Below are 20,482 nucleotides of genomic sequence, written 5' to 3' on the forward strand. Positions count from 1 at the left end.
TAAATGTCACCATGACAAAGCATGGTAACAGATTTAAGCAAGCGAATACGGTAGTTCAGGTTTCAAGAACGCTCAATCGTGCGCGATCCCGGTCACATCAGATAAAATAGGTAAGACCCACATTAGTTTTATCCCTTCCAAGAGGGGTTTAGAATTTGCACACTAGAACTTCGCACTAAGTTCTGTTTATTCATTTTTTTTAAAGAACACATCGCAGCACATATGAACGCGTACAGCGTCCAGCAAATGATGTAGTCTTTCAGACATTGTTACCGCAGCATGACTTAATGCCCCCAGCAATATCACCATAGTGAATCCCTCTGAGCACTTACCCACTAATGATTTTTTAAAGCGAGAATGTAATATGAATGAACTGCATTACTTTCAGTATGCACGGTTCGCATAACGCCAGATGCGTAAATAACACAGTGATGTATACACTGTATCAACTCTAAACTATTACAACAACAACATTATTATGAAACGTGTGCGGTGTACACTGCATTACGTCGTAGTAGCAGACAATACAACTATTTAATTGTAGTCCGTTTTCTCACGCAGCATGCACACCAATCTGAAGTTCCATTATAAAATATGGCAATACGGAACAGCATGTAATAACAAAATGATAGGGCAAACTATCAGGAATTACCAATAAATAACACTATCACTAATAGCTAATTGAAGTGATTGTTGGATATGCTGACAGTTGATTAACACTATTGTTGGATATCTTAATTCATGATTTCTCCCATATGTTCTCCTATATGTTTTCATACTTGTATTGTGTATGTCTTGTGGGTACCCTGTTCTATACTGAAATGCTGTGCCTAACTGATCAGCATCCTCATGATCCCTGGATCCCGTTCTTCCTGGTGACAACCCTGCTGCTCGTGCTTGTTTCAGAGACTTGACTGCACTGCATCTGGAGATAAAACAACATCTGGTGGATGAAGACTGCTCCAAGATCTTCGCAGACCAACTTTGTGCGCCTTCCCCAGAATACTAAGTCGGGATGCAGGTCTGGATCTCTACCAACTAAATACCTCCAGATACCGGGTCGTAAGGCCCTGATTGTTGATCCTTATGTGACTTAAGAGGTCATTAATCCCCTTGCCGTACGCTTGGCTCTGCCATTACATTGGAAAATACACCCTGTTTTTCATGTTTCATTGGTCAAGCCTTGTCTTCCTGGTACTCACCTCTTTTCCTGTCCACCTCCCATGTCTGTCTCTGGTTCGGATGTCTATGAGGTTAACGCTATTCTTGACTTCAAGACCCATAGGGGAGTGCCTCACTATCTCATTGATTGGAAGGGGTATGGTCCGGAGGACAGGACCTGGGAGCCCCTGGCTAGCATCAACTCACCTCTGCGCCTGCGTAGGTTTCATGCTTCTCGGGGCATGGGGGGACTTTGGGGGATGCTGTCAGGATTCCACCTAAAAGTAGGCCCAGGGTTCAACGCACACCTCCTGCTATTTCTCCCTATCCAGTGAACAGACCTCTGTACAAGGTTTCTCAGCCCTGTTTCTCTGCCAGGCAATCTACAAGGGTATTACGAGCCCGGACCATTCTGCAGTGGAGGTTGCCATGGCGACGTTGGAAGCCTCTGCAAACACGACATCACGCAGCCGTGTATACGGCAACCAATGTAAGGACCGGCCCTATCGATCTTGCGACACGCTGTACGTTGCGTACGTCATGGAATAAGTATTGCTTTCGCCGGCGCTTCTGGTTAGAGGTGTTCCTTGACTCTACGCACTCCTTGCTACATTGTTGATTCCTATTTGCTGACCTGTTTCTGTTACCTGACCTCTGCCCCCCTGTTTTAATCCCTGGTATTGATTGATCTTGGCTTTGACTTGGACTGCTTACGGATTGCCTTTCTCTCACGATTCCTGCTTCTTGCAGCCAGTGCCACGCCGACCAAATGCTAGGCCCCTAGATTTGCATTGCTTACCGCCTATGATTTGTTCTACTGCCAGCCTGTTGCCAACCGCTTCTGTCCCCTGGATTGATGTACTGTTGCTTTCCTTAAAGCGTTTCCTTAAGTGACACTCTGCTGATTACCCCGACTTAACCTTTGTGTCTTTTGGGAATTGTACTCTGCTTTTCACCGCAAACTGTGCACGGACTAGAGACTTCTGCTGTGCTTGCACCAACCCGTGCAGTTCAGACGTTCTTGTGCTATCGGGACAGGTCCCACTAACCATTCCTCTCCCTTGCATATGTAACACTCTTGGATTATTTGGACCTGCATATTTTCACTGTTGCACTGTTTAAATACTCCTGGTAAGAATTGCTGACCTGGGAACACGAGGGACTCCCGCTGCACCACAAACACATGCATTGCTGCTTCACTTTGACGAGACAGCTCCCACCATAGAGGTTATCTTTTCCATCTGCTCTCTTCTTATCAGAGGAAAATCAGTATGTGTTGCTAATCGCTGTCCTTTCCATGTTACAGCTGGTGGTGTTTCCTGTTGCGTGTTCCAATATCTTTCAGTTAATTAATTCCTCTGATTGTTCTTTAAGCACATCAGAGGGATAAATTGATAGAAAGATTTCGTCCTCGACTAGCAAAGTACGAACAGTCCAGCCCTCGACATCCAAGTATCCTAGAGTGCCCCAGATTTTTTGGAATCATTTAGGCAGTGAGTCATAACAGCCACACCAGCTCGTCGCGCCTCCCAGGGAAGTGCAACGTCTTCTCCTGAGCTCCCCCTCATGGTTGGTTTCCATGTTTAAATGTCCCATGCACAGGTGCTCTCTCAAAACAACTAGTCCGCTCATTGAGCTTGAAGCTCCTGTTGCTCTGCAACATATCCTTTACCCTCCTCGTCTCAGTACTTCGGTGGTTGTGGGAATTGTCCACTGATATCAACTGATGCACTGTGTTGTATCTTGGGTGTAAGGTTCTGTGGTGTATGTGTATCTTGGGTGTAAGGTTCTGTGTTGTATGTGTAAAGGAAGGGGGAGTATTGTATCTTGTCCTCTCCTGTCTGAGTGACATTACGTCATTAGAGAATATATGTAGTGTCCAGAATGTTTGTATTTGACTCAATGTTCCACCCAGGCCGTTGGAACTATGTAGCCTGTGTGGTGCGAGTCAGTGGGCTCTTCTCCCTGTCCTAGCTCCTGACTAAAAGAAGCTTACCATCATATTTGCTGCCTCCAGGAACATCCTTTATTTCACCTCCCTCATTGATTTTAAATGAAGGACCAATTCCACATGAAGAGGAATTAGAACTGAAAAAGGTTTTCTTGAGTTGGAGCTTTGCTTTTCCGGACCATGGATGGGAGTTTGGTCTAAAGGATGTTGGGAAAATTATAATTGTAATAGGTTGTTAATAACGCGCTTTAACAGGCAGAGATTTTGAAGCGCTGACCCGGGGATCGAACCTGCGTTGCTCTGCGTCGTCTTGCCCCTGAGCTATCCTCTAGAGACAAACGGTTTCTCTATTTTCCATAAGGGGGAGAAGAGATGCATGGCAACAAGCCATTAGGGTATTGGATATTAGGGGGTCTTTCTCATGGACAAATTGGGGATACCGTGTCTCATCCAATGAAGACACGACATCCCCCCAGTGGTTCTCTTCTTCAATGGGATCCACCCACACATAGCCGACCCCAGGGCCAGGATTAGGTAGTGGCTGCCATCCCCTGGCCACATGGGAGGAAGTTACCGCCGGGGAATCCGTGATGACTCAATTGGATTCATCACACAGTACTACACAGTTACAAGATTTGATATGATATGGCATTTATAACGTGCCTATACACAAGTGTTTCAAAGCGCGACGAGGCAAGGGAGGGCTAACAAAGGGAAGACAGACAACGATCCTACTAGGCCAGGTGTCATTCAGATCGCGCAAATGCAAGGGAAGGGGGAAAAGGAAAATGCGGGGGTGGGAGGGAGTGGAAAGTGCGGTGCATGGGATAATAAAATAACAAGATAAATAAGAGCGGCCAGCTGGTGGGAAGTGCAGGTTGAGTGCAGACATAAGTGCTCGTGGGGGCCGGGGGGGCTGTAGGGATACAGAAAACAGTCCTCGGGTGCAGGGGTTCCCATGGAGGTAGTGCATGCGTGCAACTGGATTACCCACTGCAAAACATGATTTCACCTAAGTAGTTCACTGTGCAAGACCTGAGGCCATGACCTTTTAGGACATAACTGTAGTGACTGTTACTGATCCTACACTCACTGCTACCCCACAATACCTTTGCTTAGCGAGGTGCTCAGCGAGGTGGCATGATGTCAACTTAACAACCTACTCTGTGTCTGGTGCTGACATGGCATTGACATGAACAGTCTTCCCTCTATGTAATTTAAAGTACTTGCTGAAGAGTGATTTCTCCCATCAAAGCAATGTCTAAAGGATTTGCAAAACTTGCTAACATGGGTCGGCCTTAGTCAAATTTGCAAATAAAGTAAACCTCCCAGGCTCTATTTAACATTGCTCCAAGTTACAGTGATGTGGTACCTGCATTTCTGCATGCTTCTAGTGTCTTAGCTCTCAAAACCAACCGTAAACTGGTATGTTAGCGCTGCACAATCCACCTACACAAAGAATCAAACATCATAAGTTAGTGGCATGTACAAACTGCAAGCAGACATCTCACTGACACTGCACTAAACAAATAGTGTTTTCGGCATTGCTTGGGTACTCGCAGCTCCTTTGCATACATAATATTATAACAAATATCATAAAAATAGTGTTAGTATGATGCAGTCAAGTATGCAACTCACATTCTCTCACCTTAAAATTATTAAGACCCTAAGCAATTGCCTGTCCACTGCCCCAGGATGTGGATGTCACGTTGACGTCTACATGGATATGGGGAGGCGGGAGGCTAAGGGAAGGGAAGTTACATAGAGGGGGCGGGATTCGGGAGAGTTGTACGAGTTGAATAAAGATAGACGTGTTATCAAGAGCTCCGTGTCCAACCATCCTTTGTGTGCCTCACTGTGTGCGATAGAGACCTAACCCCCACCACAACACTGACGACGAGGAGGGCGACACTGCAGCCGATGGGAGCGGAGACACCTCGAGCGGTCGCCTGGAGGCGCCGCTCATCTCTACGCACTCGGGAGTGCATCGCGGCGTGGCCGTGCATTGGAGCGTGAAAGCGCCAGGTGGGGCTGCTTCACCCACCCCTAAGAAGGTAGAGAGTTGGCCCCGGCCACGGTGGGGAGTGTAAACGCACACTAAAGAATAGCGGCGTTCTCACCCCGGCCCGCAGCAGTGATTAGGGTCAGCCGTGTGAGGGATCGCAGCGGTCTAGGCCCTGAGCTGTGAAGGAGGGCCGGGACACACGCTGTGGGCAGAGGACGAGGCCCGCAACAGCGGACACGCCCACGGCTAGAAGGCCCCAAATCTCCTGGCACATAAAGTGGATGGGGCTCATGCCGGGAAAGGCGGCCATCCAGACAAGCCAGTAGCCTGCAGGAGCTTGCATGGCCGGAACACATCCTGTGTCATCACAGTGGCTACGGGGAAGGAGCCAGTGAAGTAGACACCCAGCATATTTGGTCATCAAGTGTACAAGAAAATGTCTGACCATGAAGGTAACCAAGGCGCACAGGTCCAAGGTCAAGGACCACCTGCACAAAGTCTGCAGGCACACGATCAGGCCCCTTACAGACTGCCTGACAAGCTAGTGTCCCAGATGCCTGTCGACTTCGATGTCACAGACACTGGCAACAAAGGTCCCAGGTGGGCCAGATGGATACAATATTTTGACTTGTACATGGGGGCCACAGGGCCCATAGCAGACGCACAACAAATATGCATCCTGAAACTCGCGGTGGGTTCCGTCACACGCGACATCATTGATGAAATGCCACCAGACTCCATCGACTCCATCCAGGACCTGAAAGACGCCTTGGCTGCATACTTCACCCCACACACAAATGTGGACTATGAGCGCCATCTATTTCATAGCACCAAACAAACCAAAGGTGAAACAATGGAAGCCTACGTGATGTGACTACGAACAAAAATGAAACATTGTGACTTTGCCAACTACTCCAACACCAAGGCACTACGATTGCAAATCATCAAAGGGTGCGAGTCGCAAACATGTAGGTGAAAACTGCTACAGAAGGCACGCACACAAGACGAGATACTAGCACAGGCCCGGGCTGAGAGGGTCGTCGGTTCACAGGTAGAGAGCAATAACAATCCCATGCCGTCTGAAAATATACACAGACTCCAGCTAGCGAGGAGGAGCTATTCTGCTACAAATGCGGGTTTGAATACCCCCACGACGGCGCCTGCCCAGCCATTGGACAGCGTTGTGACACATGTGGGGAAGAAGGCCACTTCAAAGATGTGTGCAAACTCTTCCGGGAGAAGGGAAAAATACAGAGCCAGGTAGACGCCACCAAGACCCAAGGTGAGGACCAACCCTCTGCCAGCACCCCTTCATGGTGCCACCTCACAAAGGCCACCAAGTCAGCCACACACGGAACAAAGAGAAAGAAACTTGGGAGAGGATGGGCAAAGAAGGGAGAGAAGAGAACGGAGAAGGTACGTCATGCTAGAGGCCTGAGTGCAGATCAAGACGCCACATACCCTACCTAGTAGAACAATCACCGTCTGACACAGATCCCAGTTCATCGGGAAGCGACCAAAGGAAGAAAGCATACATATATGCACTGGGCAAACCCACCACCACGGCACACAGTCCCACCCTGATCATCAAGTTGAATGAACAGCCAAACGAATTCCTCATTGATACGGGGGCCACGGTTAACGTGGTTAGTGAAAACATCTTCAAGGAGTTACCCCAAAGGCCGAAACTAAACCCTGCGACAGTGGAGATGTTATGTTATGTTAACCCATTTGTAACACGCACCTAGTACCCATAGGCTGGTGGGCACAAACTCACAGAGACAGAGCAAAAACCAATCACACATAAGATGAGATAGCAAATGAACCCAAGATTTTAAACGAAAATCAATGTCTTCAACAATTTCTTGAAGTGTTCTGTTGATGCCATTGTTCGGAGGGTGGGCGACAAGGCATTCCAAGCAATGGGAGCCGCTACTTGAAACGAGCCCATTCTTGCTTTGTTAGAGTTACTCCGAGGGACTCTAAGAATATTGGTTTAATCAGATCTTAAAGTCCTCACATTGTCTTTTAGAACAATTACCTCCTTCAGATACAAAGGCATTTCACCCATAATGCATTTGTGTGTGATAAGAAGGAACCTAAACAGGACTCTTGCTGCAATCGGCAGCCAATGAAGGCTCCTACGGGCCTCGGAGACATGGTCCCTTTTACCTAAGCCCTTTACCACTCTTACTGCCCCATTCTGAATCACTTGGAGACGTTGAATCTCTCCTTTCGGAATACCTACTAGGAGACTGCAGCCATAATCCAATTTTGAGCCAATAATGGCTCTAGCCAGAGTTTCTGCATTTTTCTCCGAGATCAACGGTTGAAGGTGGCGAAAGAGTTTGATAAAATAGTATGAAGATGAAACAAGATTGTTCACTTGGGCCTTCATATTCATGTGCTTATCCAAGGTCTTAACCTTGGGTAGAACCTGGATAACACAATTATCCACTGTGAAGCACTTAAAATTGGCATCCAATTTTTCTAATTTACCTGGGGAGCCTACCAGCATAAGCTCAGTTTTAGCGCTATTCAGCGCAAGCCCATTGGATACCATCCAATCCTGAATTTTCTGGTATATATTGTTGATAATAAGGGATTCATCTTCTTGATATGATCCCGAGATAGGTATGGCGCATTGTGTGTCATCTGCGTAATTCGCAAATATGATCCCCTCTTCTTCCAGCATCTGGAAAAAGGGGATCATGAAGATGTTATAAAAACATGGTGACACACAAGCTCCTTGGGGAACTCCATACAGTAGGAGCATGGGGTCAGCTTCTGCTGATTCACTGGCCCCGGTGACCTGTATGCCCTTCAAAAAAGATGATATCCATTGGATGGCCGCCTCAGAGAATGAAGCGTTTACTCTTAATCTGGTGGACAGGATGGAATGGTCCACCAGGTAAAAAGCCGCGGAGAGATTTAAAATCATCAAAAGGGAGATCTTGCCCTTATCCATCTCTTGGATAAGATGAGACTTCAGGGCAAGAAGGGCCGTCTCAGTGCCATGGTTGGCCCGGAAACCAAATTGGTATTTATGCAGGATTTCATTTTGTTCCAAGAATACAGAGATTTGATTGTAGGCAACACAATCTAAAATCTTCAAGAGGAACGCAGTATTCGTGATTGGTCTGTAATCGGAGGATGTTAAAGGGCACAGATTCGCCTTTTTAAAGAGAGGCGTAATCCACGCATTTTTTGGGTTGTGAGGCACCAAACTGGTCTGAAAAGAGACATTCACAAATGTAGTGAGTGCCGGGATAGGCGTAGGTAGACATTCCTTAATTATGATTGCGGAGCAAGGGTCACCTTTGCAGCTTGTGCTTTTAAGTTGACTGATGGCCTTCGCAAGTCCCTCCTCAGAAATGGGACTAACATTAAATATGGCTGTATCTTTATCTTTTACCGCCACACCATGAGTTTTTTCTGTCTGACCTGATAGATTGAAAGCCAATTTTTTAGTCTCAATGGATTCTTTAATTTCTTTCTAATTTAAGGGGCATAGCTGATTGAATTTTAGTGCACCATTCTTTGTTTTTATCAATAAGGGCTTGAGTAGGACCTGACGTATGTGCTTGTTCTTTCAACACTTTAAAGAGCTCCTTAGAGTTAGATTTTGCATTCGTAATTCTTACATTAAGTGCCTCTTTTTTTGCTATTATCACCACTTTCTTGAACGCGGCAGCAGAGGTTTTATATGCTTCTAGGTGGGTGGGGGATTTATCCAGTCGCCATAGAAGGTAAAGTTTGTTTTTCTTGGATTTCATATCTACCAATTCATTAGAAAACCAGTTATTTTTGTGTTCAGTAGTTTTCAATGTAATTTTAGATGGGGGCATCCTTTCAGTGACACTCTGCATAGACTTTATCATTCTGACAGACATGTCTGTAGCATTAGTGAGAGAGCCCATCTCTAATGGGAGTTCTTGCGCCTAAGGACCTAAAGTATCTTCATTCAGAGGTTTACGATTTCTACTGTTTACATATTCATTAGGGTGAGACAGTTTTTTATTAAAGGATCCCGATTGAGAGTGAAAACAAATACTAAAGTGATCTGACCATGGGCACGGCTGCACATCTATCTCACTCAGCTGAACATTTAGGGAGGCAACCCAATGTAGCGTATGTCCCTTAGAATGAGTAGCTGTTCTAACATGGTGACAGAAACCTAGGGCATCAAGCATATTTTCCATTATCTTTGCAATAGGGTCAAGCTCATTGCCTAACCAAAATCTCCCAACAAAATCAATTTGGTATTGGGTTTCAACGAGAGAAGCAAACTTAAGAAGAGTGGGGAAGGAAGGGTCCTTCGAGGGCGCCCTATAAAGCAGAAGGATATTCAAGGTAACTCCAGCACTAATGGCTATTTTGATAGCAGTAATCTCTCCGTTTTTAATTCGCAGGTTTTCAGGCTATATCTCATAATGAATGCTACCCCTCCACCCTTACTCTGAGCTCTATCCTGCCGGATCATATGAGAACCTTCAGGAAAAGCCAAAGAGAGTGTGGGATCTGCCGCTTCATGGCTCTATGTCTCCGTGAGCGCGCAGACATCGAGCCGAAACTAAACCCTGCGACAGTGGACACATACGCCTATGGTGCCAAAGCACCCCTCAAATGCCTAGGACAATTTGATGGTCTCTGCCGATACAAAGAGCATGAGAAGAAGATAACCATCCACGGCTTGGCGACCGATACGGACACTGGTTGCGTCCTTAGTTTCAAGGCGACTGCCGACATGGGGCTTATCCACACACTGTATAATATCATGGTCCACAAGTACATTGACCCTGTCGAGATGATTAACAACCTCTATCCCCGAATATTCAAAGGCATCGGAAAACTAAAAAACAGACAAGTGAAACTCCACATAGGCGAATCCATACGCCCCATAGCACAACACTATAGAGGGATCCCTCATCAACATCCAGAAAAAGGTGGAAGATGAGTTGCACATACCGAACTGCCTTAATTATAGCAATGACATCCTGGTCTTGGGCACAGATGTCAACAAACATGATGAAGCTCTGGTGAAGGTTTGCAAAGCGTTAGAGGCGGCCCATCTCACGCTAAACCGCGACAAATGCGAATTCAGAAAAAGAATGCTACGATTCGTTGGACATATCTTCTCGGAGACAGGCATGACACCGGATCCCGAAAAGGTGGCTACTCCGAATGAAACCGGGAGGATAGCTCAGCGGCAGCGTGCGCGTCTTGGAAGCAAGACGACACGAAGCAGCAACAGGTTCGATCCCCGGGTCCGCGCTTAGAAACCTCCGGGTGTTTAAGCGCGTTATAAATACGTAACTAAGACAAAAAAACACAATTACGCAACTAAGAAAAACAAACAATTCCTGTAACAGCGCCTCGATGCCTGCGGGCTGTGTGAGCGCTTTATAAATGTAAATAAATAAATAAATAAACCTCACTCCCGGCAAACATGTCAGAGCTGCGCTCATTCCTGGGACTCGCCAGCTACTGTACACGCTACATCAAGGACTTTGCCACAGTGAGTGAGCCGCTAAGACTATTAACCAAGCAAGATGCCACATTTCACTGGACTGACAAGTGTCAAAAGGCCTTCGAAATCATTCGCGAGAGGGTCTCCAAGGCGGAAAACATGGTCGTATTACGACCCCAGCCACAAGACTGAACTAACAGTGGATGCAAGCCCAGTGGGACTGGGAGCCATACTTGCTCAAGTGGATCCAGGAGATCCCTCTTAGACCCATATCATCGCATACGGCAGCAGGAGCCTCACAACAACCGAGCAGGCCTACTCTCAGGCTGAGGAGGGTCTAGCTGTAGTATGGGCATGTGAGCACTTCCACCTCTTCCTACATGGCAAGCCCTTTCGTGTAATAACTGATCACCAGGCACTGCTGTTTCTATATGGCAACCCGCAAGCGAAGATGTCACCCTGCATAGCCAGATGGGGCTACGGTTGCAGGAATGCTCCTTCGAGATCACTCCAAGCATACTTTCTTTCCAGAAGGCCCAGGGGTGGGTGCACGCCGGAACCATCTGTAGCAGACAGGTACCTCCGGTATCTCATACATCAAGCCACCCCAGAGGGGATAGACATCGCAAAATAGCTAGTGAAATGGAAAATGACATTGCCTGCAAAATCATCTGTGAAGGACTTGACTCTGGTATGTGGAGGAGGGCCAGAGAGAGTGGGCGAGCTGCAGGGGACCCAGTACACACAGAAGTAGAACGATTATTGCAGGTGAAAGAAGAGCTGACGCTCTCAGATGATCATCTCCTGTTGAAGAACTGTAAATTGGTCATTCCATCATCCCTGCGGAAGAAAGTAATCGAGCTAGCCCACAAGAACCACAGGGGAATTGTGTCTACCAAGCGCATGCTTTGCCAGAAAGTCTGGTTTCCCCATATAGACTCCATGGTGCAGGACGCACTGAAGTCATGCCCCACATGCAGCCTCATCACCCCCAACAGGACCCGCAGCCTCTGAACTTGGCCGATTCTTTTGGGCCCATTGAAGGAGGGAAGTATGTACTAGCAGTGATGGACGAATACTCACAATATCCTGAGGCCCAACTAATATCAACGGCGGACCAACACGTAATACCCGCATATGGGATTCCAAAAGGTACTCAAAACGGATAATGGACCCCTTTCAATGGACACCAGTTTGCACAGTTTGTGCACTACATGCACTACGTGGGGTTTCATTATAGGAAAGTCACTCCATTATGGCCACAAGCGAACTGAATAATAGAGCGCTTCATGGCCCACCTAAAGAGAGCGCCGCAAATAGCCCAGCTCACCGGGCAGCCATATGAGCAGGTCCTACATCAACTAATGAGGGACTACAGGGGCACTCCCCATAGCACCACTGGGAGAACCCCAGCTGAAGTAATGTTCGAGAGAGACATCCAAACAAGAATCCCTCATGCCAAGGGGGCAGATAACCAACCTGACCTGGACTGAGAGATGAGAGAGCGAGATGATGCTCCGAAGGAACGCATGAAGGCATATGCGGACATACACAGAGGGGCATGAGTGCCCCAGATCGAGGTGGGTGATGTAGTAGCTGTAATGCAGCCACAGACTCATAAGCCCACTTCCGTCTTTCATGAGGAACCCTTGCTCGTCACCTCCAAGAAAGGATCTATGGTCATGTCGCAAGGAACCGGAGGTTCCATCACCCAAAATTCGTCCAATTTTAAGGCAATCCCATCTATAGGGTGACAGCGATTAAGTAGGCGAGTGACTGTTCCCATTGATTACAAATCAGATGATACATATCAAGGAGATCACAAAGACATGGACGGGTATGATCAAGAAAGCCCCGTGGACGGTGGAGCCAGAGGCAGCCCTCTGGAACCAAGCAACTCACGTCCCCAGCGAGCTCGGAATAAAACTTGCTGCCTTATCGGAGAGGTGGGCTAGTAGCTCATCCTAGACGTCTACCTGTTGTGAAGCTCTAGTAACTGTTTAAAATGGGGGGGGGGGTTTGATTTGGGGCCCACCAATGATTTTGGTGCCAATAGCTAGCGGGCATCAGCCTCTAAACATATCTAAACACTTTTTACATATCCCGGTGAGGCCTTTTCCTCTTCATTTTTGCACACAATTCCTGGCTCCCCATGATTATCGTCTTCCCTCTTAGACGGATGCCCTGGATCTATGGTGGATGCTGCTCGGGGGCCTGCAGCTGCTGGTGGATGCGGGAATAAAGGTGGGTGTTAGCACCAGCACAATCTATAACGCCCACATGAAAGTCTCTTTTTCTACCTGCATCCGGTTGTTATGTAGTATCTGGGACCCTATGCATTTCCAGTCCCCCCTGACCCACACCGCTTTATCACTATGGCTGGGAAACACAGCACTGCCTGCATCTTTTGCAGAGCGACAACCCACTAGTGCGGGACTGGCCGTACAGACAGAAGCAGCTGCACAAGGAGCTGTGCTCTGGAGCAAAGGAGGAAATAAGCACATGTCCCTCTGCAGATGACCACAGGGACCTTCCTAGGTAATTAAAAGCTTCAAATGCTCGGCAGTGCCAGCCTCCATTTAACGGAGAGTTCAGAATACCATGCGGTGAGTTATCCTTATGAACTGTTCATTAAAAAGGCAGGCTAACAGTTTAATTTCTTCCTGCATGGGGGCGTCTTTTTTCTTTATTGTAAGCACTCTTCTGTACCAACTGCGACCTTAGAGAGAGAGAGCATCAATGTCATGCTTTGATTGGTGGGTTTGCACTTAGTAACATCCTCCATCTTCAAATCCTGCAGCACCATCTACAAGCCTGTCACTCAGAAGTCCCCAAGCCCATATCATCTTCAAATCCTGCTACATTCTTTTTATTTGTATGTGGTTCAAAGAACCTTTACAAAATAACACATCAATACATATCAAAATACAAAACAAATACAAAACAATTCAATAAAAACAGGTAAAAATAAAACAAATTTAAAAGTGAGAAAAGAACGTTAACACTAAAATAACAAAATCTCCTTTTCAATTACTTTCAGAAAATCAACCAAAGCGAAAATTAGTGCTTTCTCATTTCCTTGCATGAGTCGAGTCCAGAGAGATAACATACAATCTGCATAATTCACATTTATAAATCGTAAAAAAAAGCTTAGTCCTTACATCTCTAAAAATGTGGGCATTCTAAAATCAAATGTTTTAAAGTTTCATTCTGTTCTGTACACTTAATTACATTTCGAAGAGCCCAAATTAGCATTTACAATTCCCCAGTATTTTGTTTGTTCAAGAGTATGGTACTGATTTAATCTAAATCTCATATAATACATTCTGGTTATATTACATGGAAATATAGCAAGATAACCACAGCAACCATCTCTTTTGTGTGGAAATTTGGCATATTCTTTATATGTACTCAGAGTTATTTAATCTAGGGTTTTTCACCAATCGTTCTCGAATAATTTGTGTTTTACATAGTTTGGACGGATATACAAATCATCTAGGTCAACACCCAGACTATTTATAGTTTTAGCCATGATGTCAAAGTAACTGGTGATCGAGCTAGAGGAGCATCCCTTCCTGAATTCAAAAGAATCTTGGTAGATTGAGTTATCGGGATAGTTAAGAATTTTAGAGTAGTTAGATAGGGCCCGCCAGGTTAGCCTGGTAGATGGAGAGATCAATCCCAACTCATATCTAATAATACAGTTGGGAATTGATGGAGACAGACGCAAAGCTTTTTTCACCAAGCTACCCTGTAAAGAATCCAGTTGCTTATGCAAATTGCTAACACAGATATCCAGGGCATATATAAGAATTGGTTCTACCTTTAGGGTAAGGAACTCTAGTAAAGGTGTCATTGAGAATTTACAGAATTTAGTAAAAATAAATTTCATCTGACTCAAGAGAGGTCTGGCTTTTTGCTTTAAATAATCCACCCATGAATTAATGGTGGTCACATTACTCAGGCGGTATCCTAGATAAATGGTTTCTTGTACTTCATGTATGGAAAACACCCCCAATATTCCAGCTATACTTCTTAAGTTTCTTGCTTGATTTAAAGATCATTATACATGTCTTAGATGGATTAGGTACAAGGTTATGTTCATAGGCAAAATCTGTAAATATATCTAGCTTAGGTTGAAGACCAGCTGGTGTTAAATCAAAGAAAATAAGATTGTCTGCAAATGCTAGGCAGTCTATTCTTAATGAGCATAGCCTTGCAGGAAACGTAGCAGTAGATTCCCAAAGTTCATCTATGTCAGAAAGATAGAGGTTGAATAGCAAGGCTGCAAAATTGCAGCCTTGCTTCAGTCCAAGATGAAGTTGCACAGAATCAGTCAGAGATCCCCCTTGAGTTAGTCGAATTCTGCAAGATGTATTAGTGTGAAATTTGGTAATCCAATATATAAGATATTCAGGAATTCCAAATGTACGCATTTTAGCCCATAATACATTGGGCACGACTGTGTAAAACGCAGAAGACATATCGATCGAAGCAATGTAAATGGTACTAATTTCTTCTTTTTTTTTAATCCGGCAATCAAATGTGCCATTATTGTGGCATTTAATGTTGTTCCCATCTGACGTCTAAATCCCATTTGGTATTTGGAATAGGTCTTATAAGTTGCTAGATGTTTATCAAGCGCGTAGATGACTAAAATAGAAAAGACCTTGGCCGCTGCATCTGTCAAAGAAAGGGGTCTGTAATTCTCGGGTAAACTAGAGTCACCTTTTTTATACAGTGGGATTAGAACAGAAGTAACCCACGACATGGGAATGATACCCCTTACTAGGATGCTACCAAACTTAATTTTTAGGATCATACTCCAGAAGATTGGGTCAGACCTATATACACACGATGGAATCCCGTCAGGACCTGGAGAACGGGAGTTGGGGTCACACTTTAACACAACTTGAAAAAGGATACAGACTTATAAAGGATACAGAATCACATCCACCTTGGGAGCCCCTCTGCTCTGGGATATCTTGAACGCGATGTTAACAAGACTTTCCCCCCCAAGAGCGCAGCCTGTAGAAATAAACTATAACTAACAGGCCAGGGGCTTGAGTGAAAAGGCAGGAGCAGCGACAACAGAGCTAAGGGAACAAAGCAAAACAATGGTTCAAGAGAGCAGCCAGAATGACCAAAGTGCAGCAATCACCCACCCGCAATTACCCTCTCTTACCTGCTTAGTCAAAAAGAAGTCCCGTAAACCTATGTGAGTTCAGCAAAGTGGTGACAAGGTGAAGAAGGAAGAAAGTCTCAGTTGAAGGAAGTCTGTGCAATAATCCACCTAACCCGAACGGCACGAGGGCGCAACTAGATGGTCCAAATATAATCCCCACGGAATTCAGCAAAGCGTCCCCAAAGTAGCCAATCCAAGTAGTGACCACCAAATCAGGAGAACGTCCAATCGGCCACTTCGATGTGTAGAGCAATGTTTCTTGTGATGAGAGCAGCATTGTTGATAGATCCAGAAAAGGAGTGTTTTTTGTGGGCTTGTGAAATATGTGAGGGTGAAGGGTTCAGAAAGCCAGTGGAGTTAGCAGCCAGTAGAGAAAAGAAACTTGAATAGAAGTCCAGTTCAGATTTTCCTAATGTTCTGAATTGCGTTGAACTTGAGGTTAGCAAATTCCAAGGCGACACAACAAACAAGGGCAAGAGGGAAACAGTCCGTTTGGAAAAGCCATGAGTTTGTTTACCAAGGGAAAACAGCCGAGGGAAATGGCGCCAGGAGTCGTAGGGAAAAACGTTCAAGAGTAATCCTTAAAGCATGAGCCGGGTCCAGAAAACACAGGAATCAGGATATCAATAAATCAGGCACTCTAACTAATTACTTAGTTTAGGAGCACCCGTTGCAGGGACACCCTGTACTAAATACTGGTATCATTTCCAGGACGCAAGACACGTTGCGTGCGCTTCACGTGACCGCGGGAAGAAGGAATGCTGGATAATGTAGTGCGGCGTATCCCACAAACTGAAAGCAGTCGCCAGGGCAGCTTCCACATGGAAATAGACACCCCCGGACGTCTGTAAGCAGGAATGCGGGGCATGACAGTTGGATCATTTTTGATGGCCCACATGATATCAAAAGTAGACCAAACAAATTGAGTAGCTGGAGGAGACGGTTCCATATTGTCTTGTAATTTAGCAAAACGGGCCGGTAGCGCATATATTTTCTTAACATAGGCTATCCATGTTTCAGCATTAATTATAGACTTATTATGATAGACTGGGGTATCTCCTTTTTTAAGCGCAGTCCAGATATCTCATGAATTGTGACAGCAAATGGCTTTGATCATTTCACAATTTTGTTTGTTATATTGTTCAAAATGTACTCTGTTAATTTTAAATGTGTATTCTTGAACAATGTTCTTCTTTTTTAGCAAGTATTGTTTAACTGGTAAATGCGCTATTTCAAGCTTTCTTATATCGCGATTTTTAGATCTTTTCAAGATTTTAATTTTGTAATTAAATCTATGTTTATGATTAATCGCAAAAGGAGTTTGTTTTATTCTGAATTGATTAAGGGCTTTTCTAATGCAATTATTAATCATCAGATTTAAGTACTCAATAGAATATAAATCAGGTGTGTTAAAGTTAATCACACATTTAAGATGTTTTAATACATGCTCTGCTAACCTCCTACATAAAGTAGGATTCCATCTAAAAGAAATATTGTCCCTTTTAATCTCAATTGCTCGCAAACAGTGATTAATATGCCATTGATTAGTAGCAATAGAGGTGTTGAGAGCAATGGGGGCATGATCACTATAAGCAATAGCCCCAATAATAGCAGAGTGAATGCATGATAGCAGTGAATTGGAGACACAAAAGAAATCAATCACTGAACTACTATTTCCTCTTTTCCAAGTATGGATATTAGAAGGTTTGCTAAACTTAGCAAATGACATATCCCAGTACTCAAAGTAATTACAGAATTCAACCCCTCTCTTAAAGCGATTTTATTTAGCCTGTTTAGAGGCATTGTGATACGCAAATAATCCTATACATTGAGAGTTAAAATCACCACCTGCAATAGTATCATAGTTGGAGTAAAAAGTTGAGGCTTGATCAAAGCAACAGTCTATGTCATCATGGATCTCCAATAGTTTGTATTTCAAAGGATTGTAGTACAAGTTAATGACTAGAAGTACTTTTGGATCATGCTTATTCAAGCACAAAAAAAACGCTAAAACATGAATGGATGAATACACCAAAATGATATTACAGGCAATAGAATTGTTGACTCAGATTGTTAGGCCACCATAGAGCCTGCCTTCCAAATCCTTTAGTGGCAGTAGAACAAAATGAATGATAATCAGGGATAACTAGTGGATCAATTTTCATAGTTTCTTGAAACATAAAAATTGATGGTAGTTAATCAAGAGTGGAAAGCCAGATCGGGATGTTACTGAAACCGCATGAATTCCATGACAGTACAGCAAGTACAGCCTTCACCTTTGCTTATGATGAAAATAAGTTAGGATTTGTCGCAAATATTGTTTTTAATAGAGGTTCTATCCATGCCATTTCACTGCTAGTGCGAGCAATCGTAAGTAACTGACATATGCAAAGTTTTTCATTTTTTGCACTAATTGTCAAATCACCATTTGTTTTTTGCTCCAAAGATTCAGATCTCTGATTATCATGTAAAAATTCTCCTGCCAGCTTTTCATCATTGAATGTGAATAATGAGAATCCCATTTCAAATAGCTCCCTTCTATAGGCCCATATAAGTTTCAATACATGTTCGGAGAACAAATGACAAGTCATGCGTTAATTATGAGTTGGTGCCAGGGAGATATGATCAATGTCTCTAGACGCAATAATTCTCAGTGGTGGAATTGTGTAAAGAAGATCGTAGAGGTATCTTCTGTTGATACGTGCCCCACCTAAGATTTCATGCTTTCCTTCCAACCCTAACAGGTTCATGCCTTTCTTATTATTGCCTTTAAAGACATTGGCAGAGTCATTTGCCCCAAATATAGAATCATCTAGATTCAGGACAATTTTCAAATTGTTCAGGGTTTCATTAGGGGGTCTATCAGCAGATACTGAAGACTTAAGTTCTTCACATAAGGAAGTGTTTGCAAAAGGGGGATGAATTACAAATTACTCTTCTTTCTCCTTATGGAGATCTCCTCTCGCAATCTTCCCCTCTCTTCCCACACCCATCAATCCCTCTCCCCAACGCCTCTCCCCAACACTGTAACCTTATCTATCCTCCTCTCACTAACACCACCAATGCCTTCGAAGTCGCCCTCTGGAACACCAGATCAATCTGCAATAAAACCACTGCTGTTCTTGACCTTTTCCTGCGCCTTAACCTCCAATGTCTCTGCATTACTGAAACCTGGATCCCTCCCCATAACACCTCTGTACCTGCCTCCCTTACCTCTTCCTCTTCCTCCTTTGCACATGTCCCCTGTTCTTCTGGCCGCAGAGGTGGTCTTGGCCTTCTCTTTCGCCCACACTTCACTTTCTCTCCCTTCCTTCCCTTCCTTTGAATGCATGTTCAAAATCTTTAATTCTCCTCATGCCATCTCATTCCTTATCATCTACCGCCCCCCTGGCCCTCTCTGCTCCTTTTACAAGGACATTGACCATCTCCTCAGCCTCATTTCCCCCACTCCCACTCCTTTACTTGTACTTGGTGACTTTAATCTCCACCTCTCCTCAAACCCTCCTTCCTCTCCTCTCTTCTCCATTATTGACTCGTACCACCTCTCTCCCCTCCCTTCCCCTCCTACTCACCAATCTGGATCTACTATTGACCTCATCTTTACTTCCTCTATCATAGCCTCCCCTGTATCCTCCCTTCCCACCTACTTGTCTGATCACTCTCTACATTCTTTTTCCCTCTCCCCTCCCTCCCCTTCTCCCTCCTTCCTCCACCTCGTTCTTCTGGCACGACCTACGTGACTTTAACCCCTCTCTATTTCTTACATCCCTCTCCTCTTCTCTCCCCCATCTCCCATTTCTCCTCTCTCTCCGTATCTGAAGCCTCCTCCATCTTAACTTCTTCTCTCTCTTCTACTCTCGATCTTCTTTACCCACTCTCCTCATTTTGCCCCTCTCACCGTCCTGCTCAACCTTGGCTTTCTTCTCATCTCTCCTTCATGCGCCGCCTCCTCAGGCGCCTTGAACGTCAATGGCTCAAACACCCAACCCCCTCTAACCAATCTGCATATTTCTCCTATCATACCCTCTTCGACTCATGCCTCAACTCCGCTAAACGCACCTACTTCTCTGATCTTCTCCAGTCTCAATCCTCCAACCCTCGCCGCATTTTTCAAACTTTAACCCGCCTTCTCTCTCCTTCTACTCCTGATCCCTCCATCGCCTCTTCCCTCTCTGCTACTGATCTTGCCTCCTTCTTTTCTAGCAAAGTCCTCAACCTTCGTCAAACTATCCTCTCCTCCCCCTCCTACTCCTCCTCCTTCCCTTCCCCCTACCTTTTCGATGTCTTCGTTCTCTCCCGTCATTAATTCTGATGTTACCCTCCTCCTTACCAACACTCATCCTACTGCTTCTCCCGCTGACCTCATTCCTACCCCCCTCATCCCGAAAATCTACCCCTGCTTATACCTTATTTTACCTCCTTCTTCAACATTTGCCTCTCAACTTCCACTTTTCCTACCCCATTCAAACACGCGACTATCATCCCTATTCTCAAAAAACCCTCTGCTAACCCCCATCTTGCTTCCAACTATCGCCCCATCTCTCTCCTACCCTTCCTCTCCAAACTTCTTGAACGCATTGTCTATTCTCAACTTCATTCCTTCATCTCTAACCACTCCCTCCTTCCTGATTCCCAATCTGGCTTCCGCCCTCTGCACTCCACTGAAATGGCACTCACCTTTGTTCTTAATTCTCTCCTCTCTGCACGTTA

At 45.0% G+C, this 20,482-nt stretch overlaps 1 protein-coding gene across 6 annotated transcripts in view; it reads right to left on the minus strand.

The window, feature by feature from the left end:
• The window catches only part of LOC138468399 (zinc finger protein 850-like), a 213,811-nt gene that overhangs the window by 49,928 nt on the left and 143,401 nt on the right, over window positions 1-20,482 (minus strand). For 4 of the 6 annotated variants that reach the window (XR_011268259.1, XM_069608952.1, XM_069608951.1 and 1 more), the window contains one exon: window positions 4,485-4,561. The exons of the other annotated variants lie outside the window; for them this stretch is intronic. The gene's annotated coding sequence lies outside the window, so the exon portion shown is untranslated. The remainder of the gene's footprint in view (window positions 1-4,484; window positions 4,562-20,482) is intronic. 6 annotated transcript variants of the gene reach the window in all.

The sequence above is a fragment of the Ambystoma mexicanum genome, chromosome 4q, assembly GCF_040938575.1.
Source record: "Ambystoma mexicanum isolate Mex_15411 chromosome 4q, UKY_AmexF1_1, whole genome shotgun sequence".
Classification (NCBI taxonomy): domain Eukaryota; kingdom Metazoa; phylum Chordata; class Amphibia; order Caudata; family Ambystomatidae; genus Ambystoma; species Ambystoma mexicanum.